This window comes from Capsicum annuum, chromosome 10 (genome assembly GCF_002878395.1).
Source record: "Capsicum annuum cultivar UCD-10X-F1 chromosome 10, UCD10Xv1.1, whole genome shotgun sequence".
In the NCBI taxonomy this organism is placed as follows: Eukaryota; Viridiplantae; Streptophyta; class Magnoliopsida; order Solanales; family Solanaceae; genus Capsicum; species Capsicum annuum.
Window position 1 is genome coordinate 125,702,013 of NC_061120.1, and position 15,873 is coordinate 125,717,885.

The following is a 15,873-nucleotide window of genomic DNA, read 5'->3' on the forward strand; positions in this document are numbered from 1 at the left end:
ACTTGGATAGTCCGCTCTGACTGACCATAAGTCTATGGGTGAAATGCTATACTGAGATCCACTCGAGTACCCAACTCATCCTAAAAAGTTTTCCAAAAGTGAGATGTGAACATAGGACCTCGATCTAAAATAATGGACACCGGTACACCTGAAGACGCACAATCTCACAAATGTAGATATGGACTAACCTCTCATCACTGAATGAGACCTGAATCGGAGTAAAATAAGTTGACTTGGTTAATCGATCCATGATGACCCAAACACTGTCAAAACTATTAGATGTATGAGGAATGAGTTCTTCTATATCTTAACTATCATCTTCAGTAATATCATCTCCTTGAATAGGAATAATTTCTTTAATTTCTGATTCTTCACCATCACCTGGATTCATTATCTTTCCTAACTCATCAAAGACCACATATACACTTTCTTCAACACATAAAGTTCTTTTGTTGAAAACTCTATATGATTTGCTTGTTGAGGAATAGCCCATAAATAATACTTCATCACTTTTGGAGTTAAACTTTTCTAGATCATTCTTTCTATTTTTTTTAGAACAAAGCATCTGCACCCAAAAGGTTTGAAATAGTTAAGCTTAGTATTTCTATTGAACACAAGCTCATATCAGATCTTGTTTAAGAGCAATCTAATCAAGAACCTATTTGTCACATAGCAAGCAGTATTTACAGCTTCAACCTAAAAGTTCTTTGGAAGTCCACTATCAATCAGCATGGTCCTAGCAATATCTATGAGGGTTCTATTCTTTCTTTCAATTACTCTATTTTGCTGTGGAGTCCTTGGAGCATAGAAGTTATGATTGATTCTATTTTTGTCACAGAATCCAGCAACTTGGGAGTTTTCAAATTTAGTTCCATGATCAGATCTGAATTGCGTAATCTTACAATTCAGCTTCATTTGAATTTACTTGGCAAAGGTAACCAGAACCTCATAGTTTTCCAAGTGAACCTTGAGTAGTTATCCACAATCACAAGCATATACTTCTTTCCTCTTCTACTTTAGACTTTAACAGGTCTACATATATCCATATGCAACATCTCTAGAGGTCCAGAAGTATTCACTTACTTCTTTAGCTTAAAGAAAGACCTGGTTTGTTTGCCCTTGAAACAAGTATTATATACCTTGTTGTATGGAAATTTTAGCTTTGGCATTCCACAGACCATGACCCTTGAAATCAAATTTTTTAATAAAGAGAAACTTACATGTCCCAGCCTTCTGTGCCATAATTCAGCATTTTGACTTTGAACACTTAAGCAAGTTAATTCCCCATCGTCCATAGACCCCAAATCAGCTACATAAATATTTTTGATTCTCTTGGATTTGAGAATAGCTTTCCTAGATTTCAAGCTGGACACAGTATATCCATCAGTTGAAAATTTAACCTCATTGCCTTTGTCATAGATTTGAGAAACACTTAGAAGACCGTACTTGAGTCCAATCACATAGTACACAGTTTTTATTGCTTGATAAAATGATTCTCTAATCTTTCTCACACCATGAATATAACTCTTTTCCCCATTTACAAAAGAGACATCTCCACCTTGAAGTGTCTTGAGAAAGAAAGTAGTCAGTTCTCCCTGTCATATGCTTTGAACATCCACTATCCATGAACCAATTCTGACTGCATTCCCCTCCTCCTACCATATTTTCTTCTTCATCTTCAGTGTTTGCCATGAAAGAAACCAAGGAATCATAGGTAACTTTTCAATCTTCGACAGCCAGCATGGACACATCTTTAGTCTTCTCAGCTTCATCAGATTCACAGAGTGACTCTTCCTATACTGCTAGAGCCTGCCTAACTGTATAATCAGATGAAGCCTCTCTTCTTGATTTTACACAGACTTAGTCCTTGTTATTTTCTTTGTAACCTCCAGTCTTGAGATACTCCTGATAATCTATTTTATACAGTGCATAGTCTGTTACGACTCAGATGTACACGCAAGTACACGTGATCGTACAAGTAATATAGTGATTTAGATAATCAGATATCGTTCCCACGAGGACTAAGCAACTAGAAATTAACCAACTTTTAGTTTTAGATAATGAGTATTAAGTGTTGTAAAGTATCAAGATGATTTTGAACTTGAGAATAAAAATATAAATTAATTAATTAGGAATAAAAATTTTATGACTAAAACAAGGCAAGCAACGGTTGTAAACAATAATGATAAGAATTCCAGGGTTGAGGCTTTTCGAACAATCATACAAATATCCATTCTTATAGTAGTCTAATTGGTTATCGGGTTGTTGGTTCGCAAGCTTTAGGTAACGATTTTTGTCTCCCGACCTCAAATCTTTTATCTATTGAATATTGCAAATAAAACTCCCACAGAGATACAACAATTATTCTAGATTCATTAAGTACTCTTCTTGAAATTGAACCAACCAAGGCTTCTAGGCATATCCCTATCCTAAATGCTAATTCAAACCCCTTATTTTATAAAAGGGTAAGAACCTTGCTCCTTAATTTCCTTGTTCTAACCTACGATTCTCCTCTCGGATTCACATAGAAATATAAATTTATTTTAATGGAGGCCAAGCATTAAAATAGTAAGCTCAAGAAATTAAGAACAACCCAGGTGATAATCCAAAAAGAAACTACTATAAAGAATATCAAAGAGTAATCATGTTCTTGTCCTTACCCCCAGAACAAGGGTATTTAGCCACTCATGTTTGAATTAAACATAAAAAAAAAGTAATTAATTATACCCAAATTTAGTATTGAGGTAAAGAAGTTCAAAAGAAATAATAAGAACCCTAAAGAAGGAATTCTATGCTTTTTCGCCACTGCTATGCTTGCTAAAAGTATTTTCTATTGTGTTGAAGTGTTCCTTTTATAGTTAGGACAATTTTCCTAGAAAATATCAGTGGTCGTGTCGCGATACATGCTTGACTTGAATAGGGGTCACATCGAAGGGATATCGCGACCCCTCACTAGAATTATCAATCGAAAATTTGGCTAAGGAAAAAATTTGTGGGTCGCATCGTAACAGGTAATTGACTTAAACAAGGGTCGCGTCGCGAGCTATCGCGACCCTTTACTAGAATTGTCGTCGAAAAAATTGGCTAAGGCAAAAATCCTTTTAGCTGGTAGCTTTTCCACTTGATTCCCCTTTTTACTACATGCTTCCCAACTTCATTGAAAATGCCTATTCAATTCAATCCACTCAAATCCCCCATCTCATTTGTCTTTTGTTCCATATCATGCATCCACTTTCTTCCAATTCTGCAAGAATTTTGCCCTGCATCACTAATCACTTCCATCAGCTACATCATGCAATTAGACATCAAAACACACTAAAAACATACATTTTAGCTCGTCGAACAAGTCCTATTATAGGTAATAATCGGTGATTGGACATATAAATACACCCAAGATCACCACCCCACACTTAGAATCTTGTTCGTCCTCAAACAATCGCAAACATAATACCTAATTAAGATTCACATCACAACCCAAGAGTTATGCTAGCGTTGGGCACCTACAATTTATACAATGACTCTTCATCTTAAAACATGTCAAGAATACTTTTATGCACATGAACAATTTGTTTCAAAACTCATCATCTCAATAGTGACATCCGATTTGTTGGCAAACTTAAGCAAATCACTCAATCAAACAACACAATAAGTAATTTGGACTTTCATCCGTATGCACCCTCACAACAAGAAAGTTTCCCCATACTACTTCTCAATTTTCCATATTTCTCTTAAGGAGAATATCAACGTTCAATCACTCACTCTAAACAAAGAATTCATACATGATAGATAATGAACCATAAGCTTTCCCTTAGTGTAATACTTCACTAATAGTCAGATGTTGAAACATAAGATCAATTAAGTCTTCCATGGTTGTAATGTAGGCTAAGGGACGGGTAGGAACTATTTAGGAAATAGTGACTAATCTCCCTAAGCGCTTTAATACATGTCAACCGACAATAAAAATCTCACTATATCAACCCAACTTCTACTGTATCACATCCAAACTACATTCGCTCTATCCCTACTCTCATTAAGCCATTACACAAACTATGGTAGGAGTATATACTTCTTTTTTATCACAATTCACTTTTCACCTCTTCTTCATACCCATTTACTGTTATGTACCCCTATCATAACCACACTCTACCTAAGATATTCATCTTGTTTGAAGTGTACAATATCCGAGGTGGACCAGGGCCAAAACAGGTTCATTGTAACAAAAATAGGGCTATAAAAACTGGACGTTCTTTTAAATTTTCAATAACTCCTCACCATCACGATTCAACACACAAATGACTATTTCTTTAAAGCTTCACTTTCACCTTTCTCCTACTTCAATTTCACTCTTCCTACTCATTAAATCATCTATACTAAAGCGCTTCGAAGTTATGGATCGAATCAAGGTCCATCAAAGAAAGGGTTTAGGATACATAAGAGGCTACCAAAGAAATCAAGCTATAGGCTCAACAGGGCTGACTAAGGATATGCATAAGGGTAGGTTAATAAAGTCTTTACAATTTGGCTAACAAAGAAATGGCTAAATCACTTCCTACACCCAACACCCTTTATTTTGCTTTGTAAAAACACCGGGAAAGTTCTAGACATTCCTATACATGTAGAATACAAACAAATACTCACTCTCACGATGCATGCAAGGAATTAAATTGGATCCTTACGATTCTCGATCTTGTTCTTTATCAAATTCAACATTAAGCCAATTAAATTGTATTACACCTATTGAGATTTAACATCTAAAAACAACTTATTCTTTTCTTTTTATTTCAAAACAACTTCATTCAAAGTCACTAAAAAAATTTGGCCCAACACAAAGCATTCCTCAAAAGTCATAATCGGGGGTTCTTATCAATTCTCAACTTCTAAAGACTAACTCCCCTTAAGACGGTCGTCATCCATCTATCATAGGGGAAGGCAACTAACTATGACTGAATTACCAAAGAGGGCAAAATTAAATACGTTAAACTGAAATCACCAAAAAGCGCAAAATTAAATACTTCACACTGAAAATATCCGCAAAAAATGCCTTTAGGGCAAATTCCAGCATACTTTCAACTTATCAACTTACTAACTATTACAGATATAACGTTCTGAATAGCTAGAAAATCATCCAAATAAATAAAAACAAACACAAAATAAAGATAACATTGTCCAATAGAAATAGCGATAACGATAGAAATAAGCAGAATAAGTGAGACATGAGACTTCCACCACCCCACACTTAAAAGAAAGTACTATCCCAGTTCTTGTAATAGAAACTTAGCATGAGGTGTGGAGAAACTCCCTGGTCACTAGTCCTCCATACCATCATCTGATTCTGGTCAATAAGCCTCAGTGCCTAAGTCTGGATCACTCTCCTCATCTGACTCTAAATCTAAATCCTACATTTGATGCTCCTCATCAGTGGGCACATCATCATCTACCGGTTCCAAACAGTCTGGGCCAATCTGCAATATAATCCTCACATGATGGCCTAGAGAATAGTCAAGCTCAACAGCTCGAATCTCTTATTGTATCGCTGGGCATGACCCCATCCGCAACTGCAGAAGCTGAAACCCATATATTCGGGCAGTGATCTCATCATTCCGAGCTAGACACTCGGGCATAGTCAATACCGAACCATGAGTCCCCGTTATCCCCTTTGCATGAGATAAATCAACAAGTTGAGTGACTACTGGTAGCTTATAATCATATTCCTCTTCCTCCTTAACACCCTCTTATTTCAACCACCTCGTTAGTAACCTACTAATTCCAAACCCGCGCACTGCATAAAACCATGCCCTCTTCATAGCAGAAAAAACAACAACACCTACATTTACATCTATATTATCACGCATTAGGGCATAGATTAGACATACCCTATCATGTGTCACCTCAGTGAAGTATCTCCTATGGATGAGAGAAGCATAATAATCTTTGCCCACAACGGGCCTCCCTGTTCATCTGACCAAAAGGTAATGTCAAGTGAATACCACTATCTTTATGATAGATCCACCTAGCCGTGGACTGAGTTCCGCATAACAGATGGTAGATTTATGCATAAGGTGGCTCAATATTCATCTGCTTCAATGGCTCAGCATTTGGTTATGGTGTACTTAGAAGAGTGTTAATGTATGAAGAGTGAAAGTAAGCACCTAACCTCTTATTTTGACTTTTGAATCACGCGTCTGTGGGTCCCAATTTACATAGAATTCTCTAACAAGACTCAAGTTGCAATAATGAGGCTGCTCGAATAAAAAGTCCATGTGCAACTCCTCAATCCTTTGCACCATGCTCGAAAACTCTCTGAATAGGCTAGCTCGATCAATGAATTGGTCAGATGTATATTTTTCCTATGTTTGTGAAGTATACCATTTTTTTCCTTCTTCAACAACCCATATCGACCCATATCTTCTAGCTTGCTTGGTTGGAAGAACAGAAGCTTTAGGCATATGAGCAGTTTGGCTATTGCTCTTTCGGGATGGCTCAGAAGTTCCAGCTGCTGCCTTGCCTTTGTGCTGATGAGTAGACATTTTTATTAGTACACATAACACACAACAAACTTATCAAAGAAAGTACCTATTGGGCACTAGCAAGCACTAAACGAGAGACGGTGTTAGACACCCCACACTTAGTTTCTATCATAGGTACGTAAACAAGAACTAGGGTACTCAGAATTCCCCGTACGTAGAAATCAGCATAAACACATATGTCCTAATTATTCTAACAAATTAAACACCTCTGTTATTCAATTCATAGTGCATAAAATAGTCCTTACTTCATCGCACAAGATTTCAATTCAATATTTGTGCATGATTTCCCATGAAATCAGCCAATAAGTCCACGTATCACAATATTAGATCAACATAAATTAGTGAAGTATGCTAAAAAATATCCTATATCCCAGCAATAATCATCAATTTTTCCCATTCTAACCACATCATAATCATCGGGATCTAACAGATTTAGCAAAAATATGTCTAACACATTTGATCCGCAAACTTCGTTCAACAATATATTTGCAATGCATGTCAAGAGTTAATTCACAACTAGTTATGCTCAACGTACTCCTCCTATACTGATTTAACAATTTATTCATCATACATCAACCCATACACAAAATTAACCATATAAATTCCAACATAATAAAACACACTTAACACAGGGGAGCATGAATTAATAGGTATCCAAGTTTACAACATTCAATATCATACTCTCAAGGCATAGATTGCACCACTACTTCAAATCTTCCACCAATTTATGCAAACCACTGAAGTACATAGAAAAAGAATTAAGTACTTACCTGAAAAACCTGGCAAGAAAATGAATGACGATCTCTTAGTGCCATTGAGTGAGACTAAATAATTGAGAGAATTTTATTTTTGGGAATTTAGGGGCGGTACTGTTAAGGTAAAGAAATGAAGGGCATTTGGGGATTTAAGGGGGTATTTATAGAGGAGGGGTGGAATTGAATGTTTAAACGGAATGGGCCTGTGCCTCACATTGCGACCCTGGCTTGACCCAACTGGGCCTCGCGTCGCGACATTGGATTGACTCAACTAGGCCTCACGTCATGGGGCTATCGTGAGTGTACACTGGAATTAACATAAAAAATTTTGGCTAAGTTATTTTTCTCACTGATTCTTGCATCTTAGGGGAAATATTTCAGTCCCCCTTTTTTTTCACCTTGAATTCTTGCTAAAGTGAATATTTACTTACTTGAGAGCATCTACTCACACCGTCACACTTAACTCTATTTTTATCTCATGCCACCTTGGTTCTCATTTTTATACGTCAATAAAAATAATAAACTACGTTAGAAAAAGTGGGGTGCCTCCCACCTAGTACCTTAGTTTTGGTCATGGCCCGACTCACTTTTTTTGTATTTTTGATATCTTTTTCTTTCTTAACAAGTAAAACAAAAAGGAACTATCTTATTACATTACATTTGTAGGTTGCCTCCTATGCAGCGCCTTATTTTACATTATGGCACGACTCAGCTCAGGCTCACTCCTCAACGAAAATGATGGACTCTTTGTGCTTATCCAAATGATCCACCCAATAATGATTTACATGCTGTCCATTCACCAAAAACTTCTCCATCTTCTCTTTATTCCACAACTCCACAGCTCCATGAGGTGTCATTCGCACCACCTCAAAAGGTCCAGACCATTTAGATCACAATTTACTCGGGAACAACTTAAGCCTTGAATTGAATAACAAAACAAGTTGTTCGGGTTCAAAAACTCTTTATTGAATTTGTTTATCATGCCATCTTTTGGTATTCACTTTATATAGCTTGGAATTTTCGTAGGCATGAATCCTAAAATAATCAAGCTTATTTAGCTGCAATAATCGTTTCTCCCCCGTGGCTGTCATCTTAAGATTCAGCTTTTTCATAGCCCAATATGCTTGATGTTCTAGCTCCACAGGCAGATGGCATGCTTTACCATAAACCAAGTGATATGGAGACATCCCAATGGGCATCTTGTAAGCTGTTCTATAAGCCCAAAGTGCGTCATCTAACTTCTCGGCCTAATCTTTTCGCTGCTTATTCACAGTCTTCTATAATATCTGCTTAATCTCCCAATTCGACACCTCATCTTGTCCACTTGTTTGGGGATGATACGCCATAGTAACGTTGTTCCTAACACTATATTTAGCAAAAAGATTTTTAAATCAAGTATTGATAAAGTGCATACCTCCATTACTAATTATCGCTCTTGGTGTACCAAATCAAGAAAATATGTTCTTTTTCACAAATTTCAGCACTACTCTTTCATCATTCATCGGACAAGCTGCAGCTTCCACCCATTTGAAGACATAATCAACTACCACAGAAATGTATAGATTACCTTTTAAAAGTAGGAATGGGCCTATAAAATTAATCCCCCAGACATCAAAGACTTCAACTTCGAGGATATTGTTGAGGTGCATCTCATGATGCCTAGATATAGTGCCCAACCTTTGACATTGATCACAATTCTTCATAAAAGTAATTGCATGCCTGAATAACATAGGCCAGAAAAAACCTGATTGCAATAGTTTTCTAGCAGTCCTCCTACTCCCATGATGTCCACCATAAGGAGATGAGTGTCGATCTTGTAGCACCTTTGAAAATTCAGCCTCTGGAATACACTTGTGAATAACTCCATCTGGACCCTGCTTGAAGAGATACAGTTCGTCCTAAATATAGGCATGAGAATCATATAGTAATTTTTTTCTTTGTTGTGTGGTGGCATCAGGAGGGTACGCCTTACAAGCTATCAAATTCACAATATCAGCATACCATGGAAACTCAACTACATCTAAAGACAATAACTTTTCATTACGAAACTCTTCCTTAATACTAAGTGAGTCATCAACAATATGGTTTCGACTTTCCATCTGTGATAAGTGGTCAACAACTTGATTTTCAGCTCCTTTCCAGTCTCGAACCTCAAGATCGAATTCTTAGAGTAGCAGAATCTACCTAATCAGTCGAGGCTTTGCATCCTTTTTGTTCACAAAATGCTTAATGAAAGCATGTTCAGTATGAACAATGACCTTAGTACCAACTAAGTAAGATCTAAACTTGTCAAATGTGTACACCACTGCCAACATATCTTTCTCTGTAACTGTATAATTAACTTGAGCATTATTCAACACTTTGATAGCATATTAGATCAAGTGAAATACCTTAGCTCTTCTCTGACCCAAAACTAATCCCACAAAAACATCACTAGCATCACACATCAGCTCAAACGGTAACTCCCAATCTGGTGTGATCAGAATAGGTGCTTCAGTCAACTTCTTCTTTATTCTTTCAAAAACTTCTTGGCAATCTACCCTAAACTCGAACATGGCCTCTTTATCCAATAATTTTCACATGGGGATTGCAATCTTTGAGAAATCTTAAATGAACTGCCTATAAAAACCTACATGTCCCAGAAAGCTCTGCACTCCTTTGATTGTGACTGGATGTGGCAACTTTTCAATTACTTCAACTTTTGCCTTATCTACTTCGAGTACTTTACATGACACTTTATGGCCTAGGACGATTCCTTCCTTAACCATACAGTGGCACTTTTCCTAATTTAGCACCAAGTTTGTCTCTTCGCATCGAGCTAGGACTCTGTCAAGATTCTACAAACACTTTTCAAAAGAATTACCATACACAGAGAAATCATCCATGAATACCTCCATAAAATCTTCAACCATGTCAAAGAATATCGCCATCATACATCTCTAAAATATAGCAGGTGCATTGCATAGGCCAAAGGTCATGCGTCTGAATGCGTATGTGCTATAGGGATAAGTGAAAGTGATCTTCTCATGGTCTTCCGGTGCTATAATAATCTGATTATAGCCAGAGTACCCATTCAGAAAATAATAATACTCTTCTCCCACTAATTTATTCAACATTTGGTCAATGAAAGGAATAGGATAGTGATCTTTACGAATAGCTTCATTCAATATCTGATAGTCAATACAAATCCTCCAACCGGTCACTATGCGTGTGGGGATCAACTCATTATTATCATTAGTTACCAAGGTCATCCCTCCTTTCTTTGGTACACAGTGCACTGGACTCACCCATTTGCTATCAGAAATTGGGTAGACAATACCACTATCTAACTACTTTATTACTTCTTTTCTGACCACCCCCTTCATCAAAGGATTCAACCTTCTTTGTTGCTGCACTCTCGATCTGTAACTCTCTTTCATGTAGATGTTATGCATACAAAATGCTGGATTGATTCCTATAATATCAGACATTTACAACCAATCGCCTTTTTTCTCCTCTTTAGAACTGCTATGGCTTCCTTTACCTGTACATATGATAATCCTGAAGACAAAATAACAGGCAAAGTATCTTGATCACTAGTAAAAACATATTTTAAATGACAAGGGAGAACCTTAAGTCCAGTTGAGGAGCTTCTTCAACTGAGGCTTTAGGTGATGGGCCAATTGGCCAATTCAATGGCTTAAAAGGCACTTTCTTCGACTCAATCACTGCTAAATTCATAACCTGGACTAATTCTAATGCTTTCACATCTCCCTAAAGATCATGACCTATCAAAGCTTTCTCTAATGGATCATTAGACAATAGCAACTACCAATCCAAAGCAAGGTCAATAACTAATATAGATAACAACTCTTCATATATAGCTGGCAATTTCAGCGCCTTATAAATATCAAAGACTTCTACTTTATCATGTGCTCGCATTGTCATTTTTCATGCGCTCGCATTGTCATTTTTCCTACATCAATTAGTGACTATCCCGTTACTAAGAAGGGTCATCCCAAAATAAATGGAACCACAGGATCAACCTCAAAGTCAAGAATTACAAAATCCACCAAAAAGATTAAAGATCCTACTTGCACCAACACATCTTCAATAATACCATCTGGCTTAGCAATGGACCTATTCACCAACTACAAAATAATAGTAGTAGGTTTGGGACTCCCAAGACCCATCTTTTGGTACCACGATATGGGCATAAGATTTATGCTAGCTCCCAAGTCACACAATCCCTATGCACTAATGGTCTGTCCAATGGTAATCTGCAAGGTGAAACTACCTGGATCCTTAAGCTTCGTGGGAAATTTGTTTTGAATATTGGATGTACACTCTTGAGTAAGTGCAACTACAGCATACTCGATCAACTGGTTCTTATTCGCAACTATATCCTTTAAATATTTTGCATATTTTGACACACTCTGCAAAATGTCAAAAAGAGAAAGATTTACTCAAACTTGCTTCAGAAGATCTAAGAACTATTTATGGCTCGCTTCCTCTTGATGCTTCATTTCCCTTTGAGGAAAGGGTAAAGGGAGAGTCTTTTTCTCCCCATAAATTTTATCACTTTCCATTTTATCCTTGACTTCTTTCTCTGCATTGTCTTTAGCACCCCCATCATTGATTGTGGGACTAACCTACTCCTGAACTGTCTCTTTAGTTTGGAGCTCACTCTTTTTTGTAAATGCATTTACCTACTTAGGATTTGCCTTTGTATCGCTCGGTAATGCTCCTTGAGGTCTTGTATTCTGTGCTCCTACAATTTGACCCAGTTGCAACTCTAGATTTCTCATAAGCAATTATTGACTCTTCAACTCAACTATAAACTGTACCTGTTGAGTCTTAATTTCATCTGAAAATTGCACCTGTTGAGCCATAAACTGCTTCATTAATTCCTCCATATTGCTAGTTTTAGTAGTAGTAGCTTGATTATTTTGAACCGACATTGGATTTGGTTGCACTGGTCCCTTGTAATGATTTGCATTCTGTGCCTGATTTCCACCCCATGAGAAGTTGGGATGGTTCATCCAGTTGAGATTATAAGTGTTACCAAAATTTTGTTGTCCCTGCCGATTTGCATTTCCTACATAATTGATAGAATTTGGATTAACAGAACATGCATCTGCTGTGTACTTGCCACTTCTGTAAACATTACACCAAGAATTCACCTGTTGGCTGCATTTGTTATGGTTGCTGGTTGTGTAACACCTATTTTATGTTATTAAGCTGAGTAATCATATGATTTTGCATAGCTGCAATCTGTACCTATAATGCGGTGAGCTGATCTACCTCTAATACCCCTGCAACATTCCTAAGAGTACTCCTTGAATTAGCATGCCAGTCGGGATTCCCTTGTGAAATCCAATCTGCTACCGAATCCAAGAAAATCTTCATGTTTGGCTCCAATCCCTCAATAAAAGATGCACAAAACATCATCGGACTGATAATGGTGAGGTTAATTTCTGAGCATACCCTTAAATCTCTCCCAAGATTGGTAGAGATTCTCTCCTTCTTTCTATCTGAAACTCAAGATCTCACTCCTCAAACGTGTAGTCTTCCTAGATAGAAAGAATCGAATATGGAACTTCAGATCTAGATCTTCCCATAAAGTGATAGAGAGATGGTTCAACATGTAACTACATTTTTGCTTCCCCCATTAGAGAGAAAGAAAAGAGTGTTAGTCTGACAAAATCAGAATTCACCCCTTTAGGAATGTAAGTATTGCTTATTTCCAATAAAGTCTGTATGTGCTGCTGTGGATCTTCATGTGAAAAGCCATGAAAATGCCCTGCTGAATTCAGAAATTGCACCATATTATGCTTCAATTCAAATTGACCACCTGGTTCGGGCTTGCAGATACTGTTCATCACATGGTGCGTGGGTGGGATTGCCACCTCACGAACAGGTCTAGCAGATGGTTGAGCAGGAATAATAGGAGGCAAAATATTTCCAATATTTGGATCAGCCAGTTCATTTCTTTGTTTAACCATTCTTCGCCTTTGTTGAAAGATTTGATATGGTTCTGCAAAGGGCTCTACCAACTCTTTATCTCTCGCAACTGGATTTAGTAAAACCTACGAAAATTCAGCCGCTAAGATCAAGTTGTTAACACCTAAACTTAATATCAAAAACCTAAAATTTAGTAATTTACTAATTATATTATATTAGTCCCTAACAACGGTGCCAAAAACTTGTTGCAACTCAGACAAACATGCAAGTTCATGTGATCGTACAAGTAATATAGTGATTTAGATAATCAAATATCATTACCATGAGGACTAAGCAACTCGAAATTTAACAAATTTTAGTTTTAGAAAATGAGTATTAAGTGTTGTAAAGTATCAAGATGATTTTGAACTTGAGAATAAAAATATAAATTAATTAATTAGAAATAAAAATTTATGACTAAAGCAAGGCAAGGAACAGTTGTAAACAATAACGATAAGAATTCCAGGGTTGAGGCTTTTCGAACAATCATACAAATCTCTATTCTTATAGTGTCTAATTGGTTATTGGGTTGTTGGTTCGCAAGGTTTAGGCAATCATTTTTGTCTCCCGACCTCAAATCTTTTATCTATTGAATATTGCAGCTACAACTCCCGCACAGATACAACAATTCTTCTAGATTCCTTGAGTACTCTTCTTGCAATTGAACCAAACAAGGCTTCTAGGTATATCCCTATTCTAGATGCTAATTCAAAACCCTTATTTTATAAAAGGGTAAGAACCTTGCTCCTTAATTTCCTCATTCTAATATACGATTCTCCTCCCGGATTCACATAGAAATATAAATTTATTCTAATGGAGGCCAAGCATTAAAATAGTAAGCTCAAGAAATTAAGAACAACCCAGGTGATAATCCAAAAAGAAACTACTATAAAGAATATCAAAGAGTAATCATGTTCTTGGCCTTAACCCCAGAACAAGGGTATTTAGCCACTCATGTTTGAATTAAACATTAAAAAAAAGTAATTAATCATACCCAAATTTAGTATTGAGGTAAAGAAGTTCAAAAGAAATAATAAGAACCCTAAAAAAAGAAATTATATGTTTTTCCCTCTACTATGCTTGCCAAAACTATTTTCAATTGTGTTGAAGTGTTCCTTTTATAGTTGAGACAATTTTCCTAGAAAATATCAGGGGTCGCATCGCGATACATGCTTGACTGAAATAGGGGTTGCGTCATGGGGCTATCGCAACCCCTCACTGTAATTATTAGCCAAAAATTTGGCTAAGGCAAAAATCAGTGGGTCGTATCACGATAGGTAATTGACTTAAACAAGGGTCCCGTCGCGGGGCTATCGCGACCCTTCACTGGAATTGTTGTCCAAAAATTCAGCTAAGGAAAAAATCCTTTTAGCTGGTAGCTTTTCCACTTCATTCCCCTTTTTACTGCATGCTTCCTAACTTCATTGAAAATGCCTATTGAATAAAATCCACTCAAATCCCCCACCTCTTTTGTCTTTTGTTTCGTATCATGCATCCACATTCTTCCAATTTCGTAAGAATTTTACCCCGCATCACTAATCACGTCCATCAGCTACATCATGCAATTAGACATCAAAACATAATAAAAACACATATTATAGCTCGTCAAACAAATCCTATTATAGTTAATAATTGGTGATTGGACATATAAATACACCCAAGATCACAGTCCTTAATGAAATGCTCAGGACTTCCATATTTGTGAGAAACTTCAACATTCCCACCATTTTTGCTGTTTTTTTCTTTTAATTGGAACTGACCATTTTTTTCATATCTCTAACAATTCTTTTTGCCATGTAGGCAACATTAGAGTCTTCTTCACTTAAATCAGATTTTGAAGCCTTCAGAGCCAAAGATTTTTCCTTTTTTGCTTCCTTTTTCTCTTATCTTTGCCGTTTCTCGAGCTCATGAGTCTTTAAATTACCAATGAACTCATCCATAGTGAGGTTTTTTAGGTTTCTTGCCTCAGTTATAGCATTTATTTTGCTTTCTTAGGACTTAGGAAGAACACCCAAAATTTTTCTCACTTGCTTATACAAAGAGATCACTTCTCCTAAGAAGTGTAGCTCATTTGTGGTGGAAATGAGTCTTATATGCATTTACTAAATTGTCTCTCCTTATTTCATGGTAAAGGTTTCATACTAAGTAGTCAGTATGTAAACTTTGGAATTCTTTACATCAGTAGTTCCCTCATGAGCTATCTTCAGGTAATCCCAGATTTCTTTAGCATTTTGACAAGCAGAAATCCTATTATACTCATCGGGTCCCATGCCACTGACAAGTAATTTCTTTGTCTTATAATTCTTTTCAACTTTTTTTTGATCTTCAGCATCAAACTCTCTCCTATTTTTGACAACCATTCTGCTTATTTCTCCTTTTTTGACCTCTTTAACTGGAACATGAGGACCATTTAGTATTATATCTATCAATTCACTGTCCTCGGCCATAATGAAGTCATACATCTTTATTTTCCACCAACCATAGAACTACCTATTACATTTAGGTGGTCTATTGGTAGATTTCTCTTCTTCCAGATTAGATGGAGTAGCCATGATAACCAAATCACTCTAGGTATTAACCTTTTAGAGTGTTCTGGCTCTGATATTAAT

General features: G+C 36.7%; 1 non-coding gene across 1 annotated transcript; it reads left to right on the forward strand.

Moving 5' to 3' along the window:
• The first annotated feature begins 12,717 nt into the window (after positions 1–12,717).
• Positions 12,718–12,824, forward strand: LOC124888251. The gene has a single exon (XR_007046382.1). It is a non-coding gene; the product is annotated as a small nucleolar RNA R71 (small nucleolar RNA).
• The last annotated feature ends 3,049 nt before the right edge of the window (positions 12,825–15,873 follow it).